Here is a 10,994-nt window from a genome sequence, read left to right as displayed (position 1 = left end):
TGATCGATACTGATGCCAAAAATGCAATCAGTAAAATTTTCGTCTGTCTGTCTGTATGTTCGTTATAGAAACAAAAACTACTCGACGGATTTTAACGAAACTTGGGACATATTTTTTTCATACTCCTGGGCAGGTTATAGTATACTTTTCTTCACGCTACGATCAATAGGAGCAGAGCAGTGAAGGGAAATGTTGGGAAAACGGGAGAAGTTACTCCATTTTTTAAGCTTCCGTCGCGTGTGCAGCCTTAACGGGTAGGGTAGGGGTATGGTAGGGGTAGGGGTAGGGTTGGTGTAGGGTAGGGGTAGTTGAAAGTATACATCGAGTTTCACACGGATTAACATCAGTCGGACACTTATCATTATGGCAACTCTTCGAAAAACATTGTTAAAGATTTAACTTTCAATTGTTTAGCAAGGGTTGCCATAAAGACTGTCTGTGATTAAAATGTGATTTGTTATTCAGAAATTCATATTATATTACTTACTAGCGGACGCCCGCAACTTCGTCCGCGTGGAAATCAATGTAAACTTTCAAGCCCTATTTCACACTTTGAGTTTGAATTTTATAAATTTTTGGATCCCATTATATTTCGTATTTTTTAAAAAATTTTTAAAACTGTAACTCTAAAAATGAACTACGTTCCATACAAACTTTCAACCCATATTTCACCCCCTTTTTTTTCTTGTGCGCCTGTGAAAATTCTTATAACAAATGATGGTCCTATTTTAAAGTTAGAAGCTTCTTAAAGCTAAATATTTACTTGAAAATAAAATAACTTTTAAATCCAGTAGTAATATTTAAAATATTCAAGTTACAATTAAAATGCTAAAAAGGATTTCATTTATAAAAGTTGCGCGAGCTCGTTTTTACCTCTTCATTCCAAATTTTATTTCGTTTCAAGTGAAATTTGCGACCATTGTCAGGTGATTTATAAAAAGACTAAAATAGGGTTTAGGGAACAGAAACGTGTTCGCATTAGATGCTAGAGCTCTGTATGGAATGAGTAAAGTCTTCGGTGATGCGGCATGAATAAAAACTACGTTTTTATCTGTTTTCTCATGTTAGCTCAAAGATGTTTTGATAAAAAATGTAAATACCAGTGGCGTTGCGCGCCTTGGAATTTTTTTTGGAAGACATTTGCTATCGACAGGTCACGTGATCAAGATCTGTCATTCTCATACATTTTTCTAGTTTTCCAAGCGTCGAAAGATCGTAGAAAGAGAATCGACGTGCCACTTGGCTAGGGGGGTCGGGTCGGATATAAAGATCAGAGCTTTTCTAGAAATTATTCTCAGCAGTCTCAGGTGCCGATAATGAATATTAAAATATTCAAAATTCATTTATTTCAATTAGCCTCAAATTCATTTATAAAAATATATTCAAATTCATCATATATCATTTATAAAAATTAGCCTCAAATTTCAAATTCAAAATTTATATCAATTAGCCTCAAGTTCTAAGCCTAATCGAAATGAATTTTGAGTTTGACTTCGACATAAGGAGACTTGCTCTATAGTGGACTATTCAAATAGGATCATAATATTATATTTAAAAGTGTTAAATTCAGGTACTTTATATATATCCTTTAGTTCGCAAAGGACGGGTTAGTAATTAAACATTTCGCCAACAAATCCAGCGCCCGTCGAGATTATCCCTGAATAATTTAGTGTTTCATCACAGCTCACTTGTATACCTAATTCTGTGTTTTGTGACATTACTCTCCCGGGAGGTTGATTCGGAATCTAATTGAATTACGCCAAGTGACTTAGCGTTCCGGTGCGATCTCGCGTTGAAGTGAATTAGGGGACCGGGTCTCTGAGGGCTTTTTGTTACCTTTTCAATGTCTTTACACTATGTCACATGTCTTCAATTTGTTGTCTTGTTCTTGTCACGTTCTCAATGTATTACGCCGGCGCTACATATGGTTTCAAACATATAATCTTTGTTCAAAAAGGGCGCGAATAAATACACTTTATGGAGTGGTGTCAGTTTTTCACGTGTCAAAGTCTTATAATTCGATGAAGCCGGGTGCACACTCGAAAAAAGATGACGTCATGCGTCTTTCCCTCGCTCTAGGGTTGCCAAATTTTTTTCACAAGAAATAAAGTATATTCTGGTCTATGAAGATTATTAAACAGTATTTTAGAAAACCGAACATTTTCTTTTGAAAAATGCAACAATTCCATCAGTATTTTCTTGAAGTTCGTCACATTCATTAGGATATATAGACAACCGATTTGTTTTAGCTTAGTATAGAATAGTAATAGAAGTGGCAACTGACAAATACCGCAGCATCCACAAGAGATGTTGACATTACAATCGCAAAGTGTAAAGTCAATTTTAAATTGAACCAATATCGGTTTGAGAGTGAAATATACTACTCGAATTTTCGTCGGTTTTTCCTTAAGTCTAACAAAACAAATAAATTATTCATTGAACATGACTAATATTCTTATTGCCCTTCCAAATAAGCAAAAAAAACGTGCGTTAGGAGGGGCTACGACATTAATCCAACGAGCGGGTATGAAGCGGGGTGAAGACTTGGCTCGGGTTTGATTTTTTTTTAATGTTTGTTACCTCAGAACTTCGTCATTTCTTAACCAATTTTCGATTTTTTTTTGGTTTGAAAAAGCATAGTTATAATTTACATGAAAATCGGTTCAGTAATTTTGTGTTAAATTGAAAATAACAAAATTTATATAACTACTGTGGTGCTATCGTTCAATATGCTAGGACACTAAAAACAGAAAAATAAAATCTTTTTGACAAAAACATTAAACTGACTTCAAAATCACAAAACTAGTAAGCAAAAAATAACATCGCATGTGCTCTCTTCTGATCACTTTGAAGGCGGTGCCAACACAGTGATGCATTAACTTAAGTTTTAATTAAGTTTTAGGATTCAAAGACAGTTCTTTCCCGTGATTCTTTCAGAAACAGCTTTAATTAATACGTCACGGACTTTTATTATGATTTATTTTATTATGATATAAGATTTTATTTATTATTATCGTGTTAGCACTTGAGAAAATAGTTATTTTGAAAGATATACTTCTAAAGGTTACAGTTTAAAGTTTAGTTGTTTATAACTTCTGCAATTTTTGCGAGCGGCCCTTAATTTTTTTCTAAAACATGCAATTCCAAATCGAATGACACCTCGACCATAGTTTTCGGAGAAGGGGAAAAAACCCACCTAATGGCACATGTGAATCAGTTTATATTTATCGATGCATGAAAACCAAAGCCTACTCCCAAAGAAACTAAGACCTCTAAGTTAAAAAAAAACGCAGACACTGGTATCAAAGAGGTTTTCACGCAAAACGATTTCCCATTTAAGATAAACGAATCATCGTTAAATAGTAAGAAAACATTCCATATATTATGTTAGCGTTCCCGGGGCCCAGACAAAGGGTAAATAAGATTATGTTTACGTAGTGCGTATTCAATACGACTGTAATGTAAAAGCTTCACTTAACGATGAAGAGGTGGTTATATCAGCGTTAATATTTTATAGTACCCACACCAATTTTCGCTCATTGTTATTGACGTGACAACGTCTTATAATTCGATGGAGCCGGATGCACACTCGAAAAAAAATTACGTCATGCGTCGTTTCCTCGCTATAGGATTGCCAACTTTTTTCACAAGAAATAAAGTATATTCTGGTCTATGAAGATTATTAGAAAAACGAACATTTAATTTTGAAAAATGCAACCATTCCATCAGTATTTTTTATGACGTTGTCACGTTCAACTGTCGTCAGTAAACCGACTTTACAGACAAACGATTTTTTTTAAACGGCTCCGTTCTTCCGAGATTAAAGTATGCGCTTTCGGATTATGAAGTTCTAAATTCATGTTCTGTGTTGGAATTATATACTTTTTTTTTAATTCAGGGGAAATGTGACTTGTTAAGTTTATTAGGTTGTCAGTCCCAAACATTATCACTGTACATTGCCTCTCGTGACCAGAAGAAGAATGGCCTTTTTAGGCCAGAGATTTAATTAGATATTGCCATACAACGTGGCAGTACTGCCAGCCCTCTGGGCACTTTACCAATGCATATATTCGGAGGAATACGGCGATGTCTGTCTTTAAGTTTAGGTTATTTAAAGGAGATCATTCACGCTCCATACATTTTTGGGCTCTTTTTGAAAGTGCCGGCCAACAAAAAAAAATGGCTCGAATCGTTAGAGCTAGCCATTGGGAGTAAAAGCTAATATGGCATGAAAGTTGTAGGAGGGCTCTGAACCAAGTTATACAGGTTCGAAGATTCGTTATTTCCATACATTTTGTCGATTTTCAAAAGTGCCCGCCAAGAAAAAAATCTGGTACGTATCGTTAGAACTGCCTATTTGGAGCAATAGTTAGTACGGCACAAATGATGTAGGAGTGCTCTGAACCAAGTTATACAGGTTCGATTACTCGTCACTTCTATACATTTTACTGAGTTTTGTAAGAGCCAACCAACAAAATAAATGATACGTCTCGTTATAACTAGCTATTTGCAGCAATAGTTACTATCGCATAAATATTGTAATGTAGCTCTGTGTCAAGTTATACAATTTCGGTGATTTGTTAAATCCATACATCTTATTGATTTTTTAACGTGCTGTTTTACAAAAATATGGTACTTATCGTTAGAACTCCCCATTTGGAGCAATATTTAGTATGACACACATGGTGTAGTTTTGGTCTGAACCAAGTTATAAAGGTACGATGCCTCGTCACTTCTATGCATTTAATTGAGTTTTGTGCCCACCAACAATATTAATGAAATGTATCGTTATAACTGGTCATTTGTGGCAATAGTTATTAGAACACGAATATTGTAGAATTGCTCTGAACCAAGTTATACAGTTTTCATGGCCCGTTACATCAGTTTATTGATTTATAAGTTGCCTGCCAATAAAATTCTTATAGGTATCATTTTAACTGGTCATTTAGAACAATATTTAGTTTTTTAGTGTAGCAGACACTTTGTACTGTGAGACAAGTTATACAAGTGTGACTATTTGTCATATCCATGAATTTCATTAAATATTGAGTGCCAGCCATAAAAAATTGTACAGGTCATTAGAACTGACAGTAATAGGAACTGGGAGTAATTGTTAGTATTGTACAAATACTGTAGGCCTGCTCTGAGCAATGTTATACAAGTTCGATGATTCGTAATTTCTATACATTTTACCGATTTGAGCAATATAACTAATAGGTAGGATTGACAGAAACATTGTAAGATTGCTCTGATCCAAGTTATCTGTGTTCGACGTCAACAACGAACAAAGTGACGAGTTATTCGTCACTTTGTTTTTGTTGATATCTGTATAGGAAAAACAAAATAATAATGATACATGAATGAATACACGGCTCGAACTAATAATATGAAATAAATGTCATCATAGTGTTGCTGTTTCATCATTATTTGTTATGTTATCCATGTCAGTAAACCAAAATTACCATTACTTGAAAGAACTTAAAAAAAATATTTTTATTTCACTCTACCCAAAATCCACAAATATAACAATTTTTAAATGCATTTGCACAATAATGTGGAATTGCATGTGGCACAAAAAATGAGTATCATTAATTCTATATTTTATTATTGTTTTATGTTTTCCAACTCTTCGGATGACAACTTCTCGGAAATCAATGTATGAAAATTACGATTCATGAAACTTATATAACTTTGTTCAGAAATCGGATTGTTCTGAACCGTGTGCAACGTCCTACTATATATTGCTCCTAATGTCTAGTTTTAACGATATGTATGTTTTTGGTGAACGGTATTTTAACAAATCCATAAAATATATGGATTTGATTAATCATCGAAACATATCTTGATTCGGAGGTATACTACAACGTTTATGCCATTATATCTGGAAATTGCTAGTTATCAAAATTCAATAAAATACATAGAAGTGACGAGACATCGAACCTGTATAACTTGGTTCAGAACAATCCTGCATCATTTGTGCAATACTAAATATTGCTCCAAATGGACAGTACTAACGATAAGTACCATATTTTTGTAAAACGACACTTTATATTCAATAAGATATATGGATTTGACGAACCATCGGAACTGTATAACTTGACACAGAGCTACATTACAATGTTTATGCCATAGTAACTAATGCTGCAAATGGCTAGTTCTAACGATACGTATCATTTATTTTGTTGGTGGGCACTTACAAAACTCAGTAAAATGTATAGAAGTGACGAGTCATCGAACCTGTATAACTTGGTTCAGAGCACTCCTACAACATTTGTGCCATACCAACTATTGTTCCAAATAGGTAGTTCTAATGATACGTACCAGTTTTTTTTTCTAGGCGGGCACTTTTGAAAATCGTCAAAATGTATGGAAATAACGAATCGTCGAACCTGTATAACTTGAGTCAGAGCCCTCCTACAACTTTCATGCCATATTAGCTATTACTCCAAATGGCTAGTTCTAACGATTCGTGCCATTTTTTTTCGTTGGCCGGCACTTTTAAAAAGGGCCCAAAATGAATGATCTCCTTTAGTACCTAGTATATTTCCTTATTATATTTATGTAGTTTAGTATTTTAGTAGTTTTAATGTAATATAGATATTTTATGTAATGTAAGAAATGAAATAAATCTAAATGTTTGTTATCTATACTAATATTATAGAGCTGAAAAGTTTGTTTGTTTGTTTGATTGAACGCGCTAATCTCAGGAACTACTAGCCCAATGAAAAATTCTTTCAGTACTAGATAGCCCATTTATCGACAACGGCTATAGGCTATATATTATCCCCGTATTCTTACAGGAACGAGAACCACGCGAAGTAAAACCGCGCGGCGTCAGCTAGTCCTCAGAGGTGGTGTAATATACCAATATGTTGTAATATCGGACGGATACTGAGAACTTCCGAGAAGAATGAAAATTCATAGCCTGTGATGCAGAACTTACCAAAACCTCATAATTTAAATTCTCATAGGCTAATCACTGGACCAACGAGGCAATAATGATCAATAGTTACTCTATATTTATTCAGAGAACGCTATTTCAAATTAATATAGTGAAAATATTCGACGCAATATATTCTGAAATAATGTTATTCAAGCGCGCCACATACGAAAGGTTATATATTTAAAGCTTTACCTTTTTGCTTGTAACAACGCCAAAAACGGGTGTGAATCGTAGAGTTAGGATCCTAAAAATAACACAGTTTCTAATTCAAAATTAAACGGCTACTAGGCATGTTATGTTTTATTATTAAATTTAAATTATATAAATTTTAATAAGGATGTTCTTGAAATTTGAAGAAGGAAATTCATATTAAAAATATAAACCTTAAATATTCTGCTTCTTCCATTTGTCTTTTCTTAGAGCTAACCAGAATGCAAGTCGTCCAATTTGATTTTTTTGGAGAAGAAGTAATTTAAGCCAACTGCCGTATGCGTGAGAGAAAGGGAAGACAGACAGAGTGGCGCCGTAACGCTTTACATTACGAAGCGTTTTACGTTACGGTTCCCTTAAGAAGTTTTTATTTCAAAAAAGTCACTTTCAAACTGTTTAAAAATCATATAGAAAATATTTAATACTTATACTTATTTTTTATATTAGACACTGTTAAGGTACTGTTACACATGCTAAAATAGCATGCTAAAAACGTGCTATTAAGTATGCTCCATACGAGCATGCTTATCATCAGTTTACATTTGCTAGCAATAGGCATGCTATTTTTAAGCATGCTCCTAAATAAGCATGCTCAAAGCAAACATTCCAATTACACATGCTAATTTGTATCTATCGTTCTCTGTCTATAGTATCTTCACCTCTCTCCCTGTCTAACACGACAGGGAGAAATGAAAGTGAAGAAAATACAAAATAGCAATGCTGATCGACTAGCATTCTCAATAAGCAAACCTGTTTAGACGCGCTAAAAGCAAGCCCCCTTTCCACCCGCGCAGCAAGTAGTATGCTCATAAATCGCACGACTGTTGATTCTCAAGAATCAACAGTCTTGCGATTTGAGCATGCTTATTTCGAGCTTGCTCAAGCAAGCTCGAAATAAGCATGCTCACTATTAGCAATGTTGCGATACACATGCTAATAAGTAGCAACTGCTCAATAGTAGCATGCTTTCGTGCTTGAAATGAGCATGTGTAACAGTAGCTTTATTAATAAAATTATATCGTCATACGTCGTACGAGGTTTGACAGCGTACTTAATCGAAACTAAGTTTCGTATTTTTCGACTTCTCCGTCTAAGTTGATTATTATTAACCTTACGGGTAGGTTACATAGAGCTCCTGGCTGCGATTCTTTGCTCCTGTCTATTTTGAATTTTAAATTAATAAATAAGTATGGCAGTAATATAAGTATTTCCATAGCGAGCTTTATCACAAATAATTCCACTCCTACTAAAATATTATCGGCGAGTTTATCGTAACAGTAGCTAGTGCACAGCCGCAAGCTAAATCCAGTACAGTTTTAAAGGCCTATGAATATTGAAAATCGAACACTGCATTATTATGGACTAAAGGCCTGGGACGGCCCGACCTTCGTCACTTTATTAAAGCTGAAACTGTGTTACTTCATGCATCCTAGCATCGATAACTATTTAGGTAGTCAAATACGAGTATGTTTGGGCTGTAGTGGCTTTGAGAGGTAGCAGGTTTCAAGGTTCCAGGCTCGTAAACATCTTAACATTTTACTGTATTTTTATATACATCTGAGATGAATATAAAAATAGTTACGATTTATACTTAGACGGTTGAGGGCCTGGGCCTTTGAAAATAGCTAACTATCACGGTACAGTTGCCTACCGTATTGCGTTACAATAGCTAAAGCTAAATCCAGGGTAATTATAAAGGCCCATGAATATTGAAAATCGTGGTGGGACGAGATCGGTGAGAGCACGAGCTGACGAATTTCAGCTTTTACAAAAATACGATGGCCACAGCGAGCTGCACTAAGAGTATTTCTGCGTGATCGAATTTCGAATCAGAAATGAGGAAATCCGTAGACACAAAGCTACCGATATAGCTTAATGATTCGCAAAGCGAGAGTGGGGGGGTATACAGTCTTTAATTGTGTGAACAGTTTTTAAAATAGTTAAAAACAAAAGACGCCATTTTTTCTTGAATAATATTGAAAATTACTGAAGCAACAGTTCGTGTCGTACTGACTCGAGAATGTATTACTATTTGAATTTATACGACACCGTCGTGTTCCGTATGCTCTATCTGTATACAATGATTAATCGGTGGGTCTGGCCATTACAGGCACTTAATCCACTAGTATAACAGCGTAATGCAAAATGTCAGCAAACGCCAAGCCCTCAAATATTTCGGCTGCATAACAATGAACGTTATTGATTCGACCGTTAGCATTGCAAGACTGGCCCGTGAAGATACAGTCGTTTTCATTTTTTCCAGCTGCGTCCACTCTGTTACCGATAACCGACGTGAAATCCGTGAGTTATGTACAAATGTTAGAATTTTCCTTTAAAACTCCGCATAGATATGGATGTGTTTCCATAACGATGATGGGTGTTTGACTGCGATGTAAATTATTATCACTTGACAATGCAATTAATTGATATGCCCGACTAGTTTCGAACTCATACGGGGCCCTTAGTCATGAGCTGGTTCTTGCATCGCGGCACAATCAAAACTGTGAAGCGGCTGCGCGACGCGCTGCTGCTCGCGTTGCAAGCTGGGAGAGGTTCGAAACTAGTTGGGCATACTCCGACCAAATATCACGTGAGTTTTAGCCGCGTTTCATAATCAATTTATATGAATAACACTCACGATAGTTTAAATTCTAAAATGACGATGCAATGTTCCTTTAAGTAATCAGTTGGCTTGTTTCCTATTTTGGTTTTTATTATCAACCCATTAAATTAAAAAACAAATCAATTGTCAAAATGATACAAATTAAAATTGTCATCCAGTGCTTACGGTGGATATCATGTATGTAGATGACACTTTGTTGTCGACTTCAATAGGTCGATAATAAAGACCAAAATAGTGAATAGGCCAGCTGATACTGGCAAGCTTACAACAAAACAAAAGACAAGACTATCGAAGCTGTCTAAATAGTTATGAAAATAGGAGAGTTAAAAAATGTCGTGTTTTTCTAAAAATATAATGAACTATAATATTAATATTTATACGTGCCTTGATAATCTAGTGGTTAGCCTATTTAGCTTGTGATTTGGAGGTCCTGATTTTGAGTCCTGGAACATTGAGCTTTTATTTGTCAAGCTTATTGCTTTTTTAGCTTATATGATTTTTTATTGTTTTTTGTCAATGTAATTTTTGTTTTCTATGTACTAAGCACAATAAAATAATTCACTTTTACTATTTAATTGTTCTATAATAACATGCATTAAACATTTAAATTCTCTTTCGTTTAAGTTAATCTAAAATACTGTAAATTCAAAAACGATATATTGAAGATTATATGCCAATTATTCAATTTGATTGCTGAACTGAAATTACATTTAAAATCAAACAGTACTAATTGTAATAAAATAAATACATTACAGTACAACACCTTAATGCGAGAGCCAATCATTGGAAGAGATCAAAGAGAAAAGAACCCTATGTTGACGCGACGAATTACCTACTTTTCTCGGGAAAATTTACTCCATTTCCTTCTTCTTTGACTGAGGCTTTAACTTGCTGCTTCGCAAAGGCCACCAAAATGTTACTGCGTCATCAATAAATCTATACTAATATTATAAAGCTTAAGAGTTTGTGTGTTTGTTTGATTGATTGAACGCGCTAATCTCAGGAACTACTGGTTCGATTTGAAAAATTCTTTCAGTGTTAGATTGCCCATTTATCGAGGAAGGCTATATAGGCTCCCTGTATTCTTACGGGAACTGGAACCACGTGAGTGAAATCGCGCGGCATCAGCTAGTATAAAATAAAGTTTAAGTGTCTATCTGTGATTTAAAAATAGCTGCGTTTCTCAAGTGCGGTTATTATTTACAGAATACTAAAACA

The sequence above is a fragment of the Bicyclus anynana genome, chromosome 11 (assembly GCF_947172395.1).
Source record: "Bicyclus anynana chromosome 11, ilBicAnyn1.1, whole genome shotgun sequence".
Lineage (NCBI taxonomy): Eukaryota > Metazoa > Arthropoda > Insecta > Lepidoptera > Nymphalidae > Bicyclus > Bicyclus anynana.
This window is presented reverse-complemented; position numbering follows the sequence as displayed.